Raw genomic sequence first — 14,572 nt, 5'->3', positions numbered from 1 at the left:
CACATGGAGAGTTATCACAACTGAGGCCTTTTTTCAATAAGCCAAGGACATAGTTTTTGCTTCTACTGGATACTTTAATCAAGATAAAGTAGGTTTCATTTTCGTTTAACCTTCATGAGATTGAGCCTACCAGGCAGCACAATATGTCTACTTGAAATAGACCTATTTGTAGGCTTTCCAAGAATGTATTATTATTCGCCGTTGTTTGGCATTACTCACTCATTTTCTTTGCTCTTCTTCAACGACTTTCCTTGTCCCGGTCTGTCTATCTTGTATCTGTCCATCCCGTGGAGCATAGCTTTTTAACTATCTCCCTGATTGGTCAGCCTCTGTCGTTCCATTGCTAACTTTTGGGGACCTTTTAATTTTCTTTTTGACTAAGCACTCTATGAAAGGGGATGTGTTTCCCAGCTCTCTCCTTGTCTCCACAGTGTGCCCCCCAAATGTCTACCCACCCAGAGTGTGTGTTGTTTATTTCTGATCTAGTTCTCCCCCCACACAATGCTCTATTTGAGATGTTATTTGCAGGTGTGGGTCCAACCGCACTTATTTTTGGAGACTGGCACTTATTTTCCTCATCAAGCTTTGAACTTGACTAAAAAAGTTCAAATCAAGGAGGAAGGAGAAGACGGAAAAATTAACAAAGGGAGAAAGCAGGAACCTGCAAGAGTTAAATAAAGGGGCAGGGTGTGCCTGGTGGAAAACTAAAGAGGCATGAGATGGAATCACAACTTCAGACTTGCTATTTGTCTTGCTGGCATACGGTAGCATCAGCTGCGGTATTCTGAACAAAACTCTGGCCCCCAATGCTTATTCTTCACAAATTAAACATTGCCCCCATGCTCTGCGTTCTCACCATTGTATACTTTTCACTTGCTTACCGTGTTGCTGTCACTTTGGTGTGGTTCTTGCTCTCTTGTGTGCTTCTCTTGCCTTACCTCCGCACCCTCCCTGTTCTCTCCCTGCCCATTTGCTCTCTGTTCTTCCCTTCATGTGTGTTTTTCCCCTAACCACTGTTGCTTTGTCCATAGTAAGGGGCCTTTCCCTCCTCACCTGCACCTACTCTCCCATTAGCTCCTCTGTTATAATCTAACCCTGGAGTACCTGAAGATGAACACTACGTCTTCTGCATTCGAAGTCTTCTTTCTGCGACTGCAGCCCAGCTAACAGGAAACTCCCTTGACCAATCCTGGCACTGCTCTCATGCAGCATGAGGGCAGCGCCCTGATTGGAGGGAGCGACCTCACTCGGTGCTCCACAGCACTTTGGAGGCCTGCACTTGCTCTACCCCAGCTGTTTAAAGACAGCTGGGTTAGAGCGGTTTAAAGTGCACGTGCGTGACTAGCCATTGCAAGGCGGCCAGACAAAAAGACACATGCACTTTAAGCAATGCATTCACAGCCCACGATGCTTATGTCACTCAGCAGACCCCGCCCCCTCCTGATGCTCTGTTCAGGATGGTGGATGAAAAAGTAAATGGTAATGAATTACCATTTTATTTTTCATCTCTGGGGGTAATCTACGTGGGTTGGTGCTCATCCGCTCCAACGGAGAAGCCGCCCCTTGCAAATGGTGCCCGCATCATTCCACGGATGCGTTCAAGCATGTGTGCTCATTCTTCATTATGCATGCATGCACCACCAGTGCAATGACACAACCCTCGCCAGCAGTTGAGCCATCACCCCCTTTTTTTTTTACAATGCTTCACACTGTCGAAAACAAGCCCAACGCTATAGCGCATCGGCTAAAGTCATTGACAAAGCCAATAGGTCCCAAAGGCGAAACCTATTGGCTTTGCCAATGCTTCTTGCTCATGTAATCTTCTTTCTAATGTTCAACCATTAGTCTCATTCTTATTTAAATACAATAGACTCCTTCCATGTTTTTGATTGGTAGACACCCCACCGATGTCAAAACAGAACTCCCACCAGCCATCCAGAGCAGACTTCTATTAGCATGAGGTTCTGCCTGCAAAAACCCGGAACATCAATCAGTGCACAAATGCCGCCAAAAGCGCCAGCCAAGAATGTTACAACACCGGAACTGTGAAAAATGTGACAATTCCCCACTGGGCTTAGGGTTTTGGTCGGCACTCACGGTTCACTCAGAGAACAAATAGAGGCAGAATGACTGTTCCGAAAACGCAAGACGTGGCAGTCCATCATTGTGCACGGTTTGTGGCATGCCAGCAACATAATCACGCAGCTCACTGTGCAAGCATCTTGGCTCTGCACATGACAGCTTCATTATTTGGCAGTCGGATTCACAGCATTGCTCCTACGCGGGCACGTATTGTGTCATCTGGCCCGCAGGTTAAACATATGAATTTAGTAAAAGAGGATGTGGGCCCCATAACCTTCCCGCCGTTTACCGAAATTTGCGATCGTAAAATTTCACGATGGAATGCAGAATATACAATTATACGTACATTTTGTGTGCAGCATATTTGTGAATTAGGGCCTAAATTAGGGAAATTATTAGAGCTGCACAAACAGCTCCGGTACGTGTATTAGGAGAACACAGAGAGTTCAATAAATGTGGGCAACTAGTTAATTTAAAAAAAACAGCACATACGATGCAGTTTCAAAGTGCCCATGTTACCACAAAGCACACGCATCCTGACACTCGCAAACCTCTTATCCGAGGCAGATAACTTGAAGGGCCAGCTACTAGTTAAAGTGGATTTTGCAAAGGGATAGCCATTTCAAGGTGCACATGAGCAAATTTTTTATGATAAAAATAATAAATATTTTTGAAGCGGCAGCAGTGCATCACACCTGCCGTAGAACTTCATCACGCTAGAGCTGCACCAGGACTGTCAACAATATGTGCCCAATAAATGAATAAGACACGCAGAAGGGTCAGGAGACTCCTACTAAAGGTCTTGGGCCTCATTTATGACTTTTTGCCGTAGGGAAGCGCAGCAGGCCTTCCTGCTGCGCTTCCCTATGGCAAAAGAAAAGGGTAGAAATGCGCCGTATCTATAAGATACGGCGCATTCCTGTCCTTTTCCCCTACGCCGGCGCACAATGGGCTGCCTGCGCCAGCGCAGGCACCCTTGCACAATGGTGCAAGGGTGCCTGCGTTGCGGGGAAGATTATTTTTGTACAGGAAGGGAAACCTTTCTGTACAAAAATAATCACAAGAGGCTTTTCCTCTTTCTATGTGTGCTGTAGAATGCAGCAGACATAGAAAAAGGAAATACGAGGAGAAATAAAGACATTTCTCCCCGTTGCGCCTCCCTTACGCCTCCCTTTTGGCACTGCTTCAGAGTTACGATTTCTCGTAAATCTGGGGCAGTGTCAAAAGGCCATGGGCCTCATTTATGAGAAATGACGCATCGCTGCGTGAAAGCAGCGATGCGTCACTTCTCAGTGCGCACTCCTTGCGACATTCCTGATGCGTCATATTTATTTATTTATTTATTTATTTATTTATTTTTTTTTTTTTGATCCTGAAAACCTTTATTTCTTGGAAACATGTTGACAAGCACAGCAGCCGCTGCCAGAAGCATGGATACATATACAAGAACCTCACTACACATACACCTTTTGATAGAGTCACAGCAGTGTAAATGACAGAACAATGAGGCTTTGTTGGTGTGTACAGCAGGCTGGCGTTCCCTCCTGGGGGAGCTTAGCTGCTCTCCCCCAGGGTGTGCTTGTCGAACAGGTACTCGCCCATGCCGTTCTGGGGCACGCCCAGGCGCTTCAGGTTGGTGATGTAATCGCCAAGTTCCTTGATAGACTTCACCTGTTCCTCCAGGTACTCAGACTCCAGGAAGTCACAGAGATGGGGGTCCACGTTGTCAGATGCCACCTTGTGCAGGTCCAGCAGGGCCTGGTTGACGGTCTTCTCCAGCTGCAGGGCAGCCTGCATGGCTACCAAGGTGTTGCTCCACTCGTCACATTCTGGTTTCTTGACATCCTGCAGCACCACGCGCCCACCGCGCTTGTTCTGGTATTTCATGAACTTCTCGGCGTGCTCGCGCTCCTCGTGGCTCTGCTCCTTGAAGTACTTGGCCACGTGGCTCAGGGCCACATCATCCCGGTCGAAGTAGTAGGACATGGACAGGTAGACGAAGGAGGCGTACAGCTCGGTGTTGATCATGCGGTTGATGGCCGCCTCGCACTCGCGGTTGTAGTTCTGGCGCACCTGGGACTCCATGGCGTTGCTGATGGTCTGTTTGTTGGCGATAGATGTAGATAAAAGATGAATAAAGTTTTCAGGAGAGCGCTGGACTCGGAGCCACGTTCCGTTCAAACACTGTTGAAGCAAGAACACAACTCAGAGCTGATGCGTCATATTTAATGTATGACGCATCATGTCGCAAGGAGTTACAGATACGTCAGTATTACTGACGTATCTGTAAGCGCAAAAGTGACGCATTGCTGAAGTGTGTCACAAAAGTGACGCAACTCCAACAATGCGTCCTTTCACATGGGGCAAGCCCCATGTGAAAGGGCCTGCGTCAGTCTTACGCCTGCTGTGAGGCAGGCGCAAGATTTTGACGCAACGGCGTCCTAAAAGTGACGCAGTGAAATCTCATAGATTTCACTACGTCACTTCTACGACCCTTCCTTGCGTTAATACGCCCTCCTTGCATACATTATACCTGGTGCAGGTATAATGTGGCGCAGGGGTTTACAAAGTGACGCATCTACCTAGATGCGCCACTTTGTAAATATGGTGCAACAAGGCGCATTTTGTACGCCGCTGATGCGTCACAAAAAGTGACACACCAGCGGCGCAAAACTGACGCAAGGCCTCATAAATAAGGGCCCATGGATGTTGCTGGGAACGCCCCCAGCAACACCCATTGCACGCCCCTTTAACGCAGAACATTGCGTTAAAGGGACTGATATTTATCAGGCAGCAGTACGCCACAAAAACTGGCGTACTGCTGCCTGATAAATACCACGCAGGCTTCTGCGCCACGGAACTTCATGAAAAGTGAAGTTCCGATGGCGCAAGGGGCCTCATAAATGAGGCCCCTTGAAGGCCTCACATTACATGCACATCTCAGGAATACATTTTCGATGCTTCTACAAGGTATCGAAATGTACACATGATCTTATCTTTCAAGAAGCTTCAGTGGTAAACAGCTGTCTGTCTGTCTGTCAGGGAGGGCTGGAACTGATTGCTAGGTGAGTCACGCATCATGTGGTGACATATGAACTCCCACACAAATGGAGGGCAGGTTCACAAAATATAGAAAAAAATGCACAATTTCAATTTGCACAAGCCAAAAATGTTTGCACTCTACTGCAATTTGCAGTTTTGGTGCCCAAATGAAGCATCACAAAATGTGTGTTCCTGGCATTGCTTAATTTGTAAAAGAATAAATGCCGGCCTAAGAATTTTGCTCGCAAACTTGTGCAAGCACTATGGAACGTTGGGGTTCCGAATACCCAGAATGCATAGCCTTAATTTCATCTCATACCTCTTTAATCCACTATCAGACACTTTGTGCCTCTTTATCTCACTCTTGCAGGGCCTTTCTTTGTCATTTCTTTTTCTTTCTTTCTCTTTCTGCTCTTTCCTTTTTGAATGTTTTCTCTCTCTTGCGCTGTGTTGAAATCTGATGGTGAAAAGTAAGTGCTGTTCTAAAAAATTAGTGCTGGTGGGCCCCACAAGCAACTACTGACTCAAAATAAGCACTGGTTCCTGGCAACAATACATCTTATTGCACCCAGGAGTGGCCGGTATGCTGGAGGAGTGGGGGGTAGGGGGGGGGGCAGAGAGGAAGGGGCACTAGGGGTCCCAGTTGGATAAAAAAAAAAACGCACCTGCAGCCGTCCCCTTCCGCTCTTCTGCTCCTCTTCATCTCTTCAGGAAGGTGCAGGCTTCCAGAATGCGCTGCGGCCAATCCTGAAGCTGCTCTCGCGCAGGATTGGCTGAGTGCCCTCAATTTCCACTCCAGGGCAGACTGTGAGTCTGTGCCTGCTCTGTCCAACCCAGCTGCGTTGCTGGGTTGGAGAGCGCTTTCACTGCGCATGATGGGAATGCACTACCACTCCCCTCAGTGCCTGTCACCACCAGGCCCCGCCCACAAGACTCAGCAGGAAAGGAAAATTAAAACAAGTGTCATTTTATTTTTCCTTTCCTGCCATTTTGGGGAGTGGGGCCATAGCGGAGGAGCCCCCGCTGATTGCATCCCTTGTTCATGAAATTATACAACAAATTGGATATCTGCACGCAATCCATATCCTTAAGCTAGACCTACTTGATTCAGAAGAATGCCAAACAGGAGGAAGCCATGCGGCATATTACCAAGCAATAGTGATAATTATCGCTATTGCTTGGTTAGAGACAAAAATTTACCGCCGGGCTGCGGCGATTTTTATCGCATTTAAACCTTGGTATTACCAAGGTTTATCGCAAATGCGGTAAAAATCGCCGCAAAGCATGAATATCGCTGAAAAGTCAGCGATATTCATGCATTACCGAGTTAATGCTCTTAGCCATGTTATCCACCTCCCATTGGATAACATGGCTAAGAACTGCTCAGGGCAGGTGTTAGCTTTTGGAGATATTCGCGCTTAGCGCGAATATCTCCAAAAGTTGGTAATAGGAGATAGCGATGTTAGCGACTGTTTCCAGTCGCTAACAACTTGGCACGCCCACTCTGCATGTCATTATTGATAAATTTCACTGACATGCAAAGCGGGGCCCAAGATGGCCGCTATCTCCTACTAGCTGTCGCCAACTGGTGTTAGCGACAGCTAGGTAATAGGGAGATAATTTTATCTCCGCTTTCTTGGCTTCTAAAGCCAAAAAAGCGGAGATAAACCCCCTTGATAATATGCCCCCTGTTCTCTGGTCGTCACTGCAGGTGGTTAGTTCTCAACTATTCATGCAAACCGTAGGCAATAGAGCACATAGTTATATTTTTACTAAACATATAATTCATTGAATTGAAATGTACGATGTGCATGTCACCGCTAATCCCATGGGTCAAGTAGGCAAATAGGTACATAGAATCCAATGCATATCGTAGCCGCGGATACCCTTAGGTTTTGCCTAAATATGTGAGCACAACACCTGCATTCACAACAAGGCCCTTCCACAAGGCCCACAGCCTGCAGGCCCATTGTGAATCGGGAGCTGAGAGCTCTGCGCGGATACATTGTAAGTGGCATTTTGCCATTCACAAATGTACGGCTGGTTGTACTTTCATGAATAGGCCCCATTGAGAGGATGTTGTGCCTACCTTCCCCAGCCATACCTCCTGGCCACTAGCCAATTCTCTATTAATCACAGTCCTGTGCTTACACTACAGCATATGACTGGATCTTACAACGCGTTTGCTGCCAAGACCACACAGGGATCTTCTGTGCCGTCTTATGTGGTGTGTCAGATCAAAGATGAACGCAGCAGACAGCAACATCCCCAGGACATGTATGCTGGAGACAATGGTCTAATGAGTCAAGAAGCTTCAGTGAGCAGCCAACTGGTTGCGAGTTCACTTGAAGGCAACATTCAGCATCAAAGCCACCGTATTTTCAAAAAGATGCCATTTTCTGAGATGCATTTGTATGCAGCACACACACTCAAGCACACACAGTCCACTTGCCACACCAGTCTTTTCATAACGTTTGCTGATTATTTGCACGTTTGTGCAATTGCTAGATCATGCGTTTCCAAAATGAGTTTTTCAAGAATGTCTTCTTGCTGTGCGTGTTGTCAAATTTCACAAATGGTTGCACATACAGTGAATTCAAGCATGCCAGTAATTTACCTATTGTCACATTGTAGATTTTGTCAACGGTGTCCGAATTTATTAGACATAGTTTAGTACTGCTCAGTTTTCATTACAGGAGGTAAAAAAAAACATATCTGTTTCAGTGCAGTAACCAGTAGCCCTCCCCTCGAGGGAGCAAATTACATTCTTTGCACAAATACAGGGAGAAATGAACATCGAGATATTAAAATTGCATAAATTATACATTTGTATACTTGTACACTGACAATTGGACCAATGGAATGATGCAAAATGACGTTTGCACAGTTCCTTTGATGTAAACGTTTTTAACTTGTCAGTTGGTGACAATGCTGTGTGTGGGAATGGTGCACTGGGGTGACTAGCTGCTCACAGGCCTCACACTGAATCATAAAACAGGGTCACAGACACACTGAATACTGGGTAAGGAGTTACCACGAGCGATCACCCAGACTTTATTTATACCATTGGACCACGCGTTGTATCGTAAAGGCCGGGTGGCACTCTACACGGTCCTAGGTTCTCCAATATCTGGTGACATCTATCTAAATCTAAGTACTACATTCGTCCGTTGAAATCAATGAATATAAGAAACCTAGATTTTCTGTAGTTTATGATAAAAGTAGTTGCGAGGGAAGAGGCTCAGATGCAAAAATCCATAAAGTCGTGGGACCTCATTTATGAAAAGTGACGTATCGCTGCGTGAAAGCAGCGATACGTCACTTCTCAGTGCGCCCTTCTTGCGACATGATTGGTGCGTCAAATTTACCGTATGACGCATCATGTCGCAAGGAGTTACAGATAAGTCAGTATTTGTGGCGTTTCTGTATGGCGCAAAAGTGATGCATTGCTGGAGTGTGTCACAAAAGTGACGCAACTCCAGCAATGTGTCCTTTCACATGGGGCCTGTGTCAGTCTTACACCTGCTGTGAGGCAGGCGTAAGATATTGACGCATATGCACCCTAGAAGTGGCGCTGCCTCACTTCTATGAGGCTTACTTGCGACAGAATGTCCCCCTGCATACATTTGTATTTGTATTTGTGTTTGTGAGTATTTATTAAGCGCAGCCTATCGCTCCGAAGGGGGCATCATGGCGCTGAAATTGTGCGTGGATGGGATTAGATGATGAAAAATCTAAATAGCGGGCATCACATAAGCATCAGATTGCTGATAGACCCAGGTCTTCAGTCGTTTCCTAAAAAGACTCTCAGTCTCAACCAGTCTGAGGTTTAAAGGCAAGTTGTTCCAGGCCCTTGCTGCTAGGACTGTGAAAGTTTTTCCGCCCCTGGTTTTGTATTTATACCTCGGGATCTTGGTAAGGTTACCACCGGAGGATCTCAAACATAGTACGGGGTCATAGTGAACAAAACGGTTGGCAAGGTATTTAGGACCTGTGTTTTTTAATGCTTTGAAAACTGTTAGTAGAAGTTTGAAAAGGATCCTCTTGTGCAGTGGCAACCAGTGGAGACAATTTAATGCTGCTGAGGCTGAAGATTTCCTGGGAAGTTTTGACACTAATCTTGCAGCCGCGTGCTGTACACTTTGCAACTTCTTCAGCGTGGACTTTTTCACTCCAGCCATCAACCCATTGCAGTAGTCGAGTCGAGAGAGTATTAATGCGACCACGACCGATTTCCTGGACGCAATGGGGAGGAAGTCAAAGAATTTTTTTAGAGATTTGATGAGTCCGAAACAGCAACCGGCCTTGATCCTGACGTGATCGTCAAAGGAGAGGGTTGCATCAAATTGCACGCCCAGGTTGCGAGGGGTACCTGGGGCAGGTATAATGTGGCGCAGGGGTTTACAAAGTGACGCATCTAGGTAGATGCGTCACTTTGTAAATATGACGCAACATGGCGCATTTTTTTACCCTGCTGGTGCGTCACAAAAAGTGACGCTCCAGCAGCGCAAAAGTGACGCAAGGGCTCATAAATAAGCCCAGTGGTTCCTAGAGGAGCCTTCTATGGCATTTGAAGATATCCATCCAACTAAGGAGATGGAGGTATGGATGTGAATTTGAGGTAGCCAGGAGTAGCAGCTGCTAGCCCTGTCCTGTACTGTGATGTTGTACTCCTGACACTGCCCTTGCTACTCATGCTCTCAGGCTTGATGAAAGCAGCTGCAGATCCAATCTCTACCCGGCCCTCTCTCTTTAGCATCACCTAGGATGTGGCTGAGAATTGTATGTTGGCACTAGTGTTCAACCCATTCACAGTGCCAAATTAAACCCTGTGGGACCCCTAGGCAGTCGAAATTTCTCCCCCACCCCCTCACAAATTATCTCCAAATACAAAATGAAACAGATTTTTTTCCAAACTGACAGCTGCCAAAAGATGAGCTTTTAGGAGACAAATTGTTATTTGAATATTTATGTACTGTAAGTTGTTAGTGGGTACATTACATCAATACAGTATTTTCTCTATAGGGTATTTAATGCAAAGCTTTTGTTTCTTTGAGTGGATTCGTTTTTTTCTATCTTTTGGAAACAATATTTAAGAAAGCTTGATTGCAATTTTCTTTCAAGATCAAATCAATATAATTTTGATCCATTGTCGCGGTGCCCCTAAAAGGGGTGGGCCCCAATGGCCGGTGCCTACTTTGCCTAATTGGTCATCCGAAACCACCCATTCATGGCACCAGAGGGTGAAAGATGCTACTATCATGTGGGTGTACACAGCTGTCATCTGAGAACCCTCAGACACTGAGACCAGAAAGGACACAACCGTCACTTAAGTAGTCTTGGTGCCAGTCAGTCCTGATGATATTGCAATACCCATTTCAGTTTGGGTAAGAATGTACATTATCTGTAAAAGATACAGTACTGATAAAATGTCAATCGACAGCTTCAAGAAGCCACTAACATGGCATCTTGTACCTCCAACCCCTGAATTATTTATCAGTCACAGTGAAAGTTTACCACTGAGTCTTCTGCATCACTCGGTTTTCACCTCCTAATAGAGGGAGAGTGAGAGAACGCTGCTGCAGATGTCCACAAAATTCTGTGAACCACACTTGAAGGCATTCCCATCAATAATGAAGAATGCTTGACTATTAGGACCGTAACATTCCGGTAACATACCTCAGTGAGGTGAGCATGTGTGGCTCCATTACAGACAGGCTGAGCTATCCCAATCTATATAGCAGTGCACCTTTAAATGTGTGTGTCAGACGCAGACTGGAACAGAGTGTCCTAACCCACTAAACGCAGTGCATAGAGTACAGGTGCAAACTCACGGCTCACCTGTGAAGAGTGCATTCGTGAAAGGTAGGCCAGCTGTTTGAAGCTGCCAGTCTGCTTTTCAATGCAGATGGCACCCTGTCCTCACTGTTAAGGAGGGCAGGAATCCTACTTTAGGTGGGTACAATGAGTGACTTGACCCACCTGCAGGGGGTTGTCTGGGTGGCCTCTTACGACTCCTGTGTCCCCCTCCCAACGCACACCACTTCTATGTGGTACACAGTCAGGGCAACGGCCAGTGACCTTTTTGACTGTCCCGTCTGTACAATGAAGCTGGTGCAAACGCAAATGCCACATTCCCTTGCAAATGAGGAAACACACTCTTTAGACTGCATGGGCATAAGATGTATGCCAGCAGGATCCATATTACAGAAGTGGCAGTGCAAGCTTCTGCACGCCTTTTCAATAATACCAAACTGGCATAGGGGGAGAAACAGCTGGTGCACATGACCAATGCACCATGGGCATGTTGTATAATATAGCGTACAATGCTTTGATTTGCCACATGCCTATTAAGAGCTCAAATTCTGAGCTGGTCAACTCATGCTTACACTGTTCGGTCTCAAAAAAGGAAGCACCCCTGATATGGCTAACAGTAAGTTATTTTTCAGTACGCGACGTGCTACACATAAAAGGAATCCAGCATTCATGTGCAATGCACTAAGTGACCGCTAAGGTTGGGGGTGGGTGTAACTCGTGAAATTCTGTGTATCATAATCATGTAGAATTACCTAAGAATTCCTCAAGATTATGCTGAATTCCTTTAATTTGCCCCAGACATCCACTAAGCCATGATCACAGATTAAATTATAAAGTGTTTCAAAAACATTTGGTTTCCGTCCAACATATTTCTGGGGACCCTCCTGTAAAGCCGGATTAGTTAAATTAATGTTGATATCCCCACAAATTTCCAAGGGGTGTGGCCATGTAGCTAATTCAGTGTTTAAATCAGCATTATTTCTTAGTACAAAAATTCCTTGGTGCATCCAAAATGGACACGAGAATGCATTTTGTGCTAAGAAACAGAGGTAAGTTGCAACTGAACACTAATAGCAAGAAGACATTGCTAAATGTGCCCTTGGGGTTAGGATTTTTCCCAACGTACTCCTACCACTTAGTAATATTTCCTTAGTGCAAAAGGCACCTGTGTGTCCAGAATGGATGCATGTTTGCGCTAAGAAATAATGCTAAATGCAGCGGAACAAGAATAATATGCACAAACGGCCACTCGCATGTGGTGGGAATTTTCCCCCCAAATTAAGTGAACTGGACTAATGGCAGAATTATCAGTAACTATGCATCAAAGAGTAATGTAGAATCACCAAAATGAATCCACTTGAAGGCAAATGCTGTGCTTTCCATCACTCTACCAAGGCACCACTACATTTTGACCACAGCATCAGATATGACATTCACATCACATTCAACTCTTGAATTCTGAGAGTTTTTTTTAGGGATTACTAATATTCTTAAAATATTAAAGTGTACACATATAGCACAATACAAGCTAAATGGTCTCACTATATGTTAAACTTTGTGAGCTTATGCCGGTGACTAAAGTTGATGGGGTACTAAAACCCAAAACAAACGAGGGTTAACTGAACCTCCTTTGCCTGGTTCTGTGCAAGGACATTCAGAGGCCTCAGCAAAAATAATATTTGCCAGCCATTCCGTGCTACCTTTTACCTAGCTAAGTACACAGATTGCCAGCCACACACTTACTTAAATCCTCTATTTTTGAGGGAACAAACCATCAGAGACGTCCTGGTTCGTACGGGTATATCACTCTAACCCTTTTATTATTTGTTTGTTTTTTGTCTTTTTTTTAGTATCGATGTATGAAAGGGACACCTTATCGTTTTGTACACCTTATATACAATTATACACAATTCACAAATATTTACAACACAAACACATACACATAACTAATTGTATTATACAAAGTTAATTTCTCTGATATATATACACTCAAATATTCATACTATGAAGAAAAAATCATCCGTAATTCCATAAAGACCAGAGTCAAAAGTATAAACTTGATGACAATCATAAATCAATGAACTACAGTTAAATGTAGGCAGTTCAAAAAAGAAGAAATAGACTTTAAATGAATTCCTTCAGTCTATTCAACCAATAAATGGCTAATATTTTATGGCAATCTTTGTACTTAGTTATATTTATGGTCCAGCTAGCCCCACGCCCCAGGACCTGACTCCCCCATTCTTCAAACCTTTTACCTAGCAGCACCATTTTGAATTTTGTTTTGCAGCCTGGCACCCTCTTGTGGCCTCTTGTGATACTGCCATGAGGCAGCTCTCTACAGTGGTCTCAAAGTAGCAACAGCCCTGCTGCCTACCATTAGCAGCACACAGCTTCCGCCTTGCTTTCAGTAGCATAGGTATAGGTGCATCAAAGGAAAAAACGCTCGCCAACAGGCAGATTCTCAGAATCTGCCCCTTTGCGACCAGTATTTTTGCATTTGGGATGCAAGCAGGCCTCCTGACGAGAGCTCTGACACTTATTTTATACCAATTAAGCACTTTCGGCAAAGTATTGGAAACATAAGAATGGGTTAATATACTTCACTCCTCAGCTACAAATACATCACTGCAGGTAACCCTGCCTATCCGACAAGCTCATCTTCTCTGGTGGCTCTTGTATCACTGGCAGCTAGGATACCATCAGACAAGAACACAAAAGTACAAAACAGAAGAAAAAACATGCCTTCTGTAGCTACTCACCAAAGACTATAAAAACTCCCACTTACTCATCAGGGCTGCCTCAGGGAAACTCCGGTTTAAGAATAATGTGAAATACATTTTCTATAGAAAACACACATCACAATCGAGTAGCAGTCTATGCTCACTCGAAAAACCAGCTACCCCATCCAGAGTTACATATTGAGAGGTTTATTTATAAGAAGCTGGCCCCGCATCCCTTTTTTGGCAAGCCTCTCAATCGTATCTATGGGGCCACACAAAGCCTCTTTGCTTGGCTTTGCATGGCCTCATAGATATGGAGTAAGACAAATTAGTGCAGTTCACTGCATTTCCTTACTGTGTGCCAGGAAGGCGATCCATTGGCATTGCAGTGGAGAAGTGTGGCTCAATGATTAGAGCGGCAGACCCTGATCCAGAGGTCTAGCCCGGGACCAGGGTTCAATTCTCCGCCTTGGCGGGTGTTGGGCTCAAAATTCCAAGGACCTGATAATTCTCGCCTCTGTGCCTATTCCAATCATGGAGTCCCACTCTACAACTCTGGGCAATAGCTTGCTTAATCTCCACTACGCTAAGGATGCCTGGCCTCCACCTTGGGGGTGCCCAGGAGTGGACCCCTCACAGGGAAAGCCAGGATGGGTTCCACAGCGGTATTCGTACAAGCACCTTGAGACCCTTGCGGGTGAGTAGTGCGCTATACAAGTATCAATTTTGCAGTGGATTTCTCCATGCAACACCCATGGATTTTGACGCTGCCCCAGATTTCCTTAATCATGTAAACGTGGGGCAGCACCCAAACCTTATGCCTACCGAGAGCAGGTGTAACAAGGAGATATACTTTTATATCACCTCGTTTTTTTGTCTTTCCATGTGTGCTGTATTCTGCAGTACAC

General features: G+C 45.3%; 1 protein-coding gene and 1 pseudogene across 2 annotated transcripts in view; both read right to left on the bottom strand.

Annotated features, from left to right (window-relative positions):
- The window catches only part of FLRT2 (fibronectin leucine rich transmembrane protein 2), a 142,694-nt gene that overhangs the window by 41,417 nt on the left and 86,705 nt on the right, over positions 1 to 14,572 (bottom strand). The gene's annotated exons all lie outside the window — the stretch shown is intronic.
- Positions 3,410 to 4,291, bottom strand: LOC147690041 (ferritin heavy chain B pseudogene; annotated as a pseudogene). Its single transcript, XR_015299921.1, has one exon. The product of XR_015299921.1 is annotated as a ferritin heavy chain B pseudogene (transcript).

Source organism: Lissotriton vulgaris, chromosome 9, assembly GCF_964263255.1.
Source record: "Lissotriton vulgaris chromosome 9, aLisVul1.2, whole genome shotgun sequence".
Taxonomy (NCBI): Eukaryota; Metazoa; Chordata; class Amphibia; order Caudata; family Salamandridae; genus Lissotriton; species Lissotriton vulgaris.
This window is presented reverse-complemented; position numbering and strand designations above follow the sequence as displayed.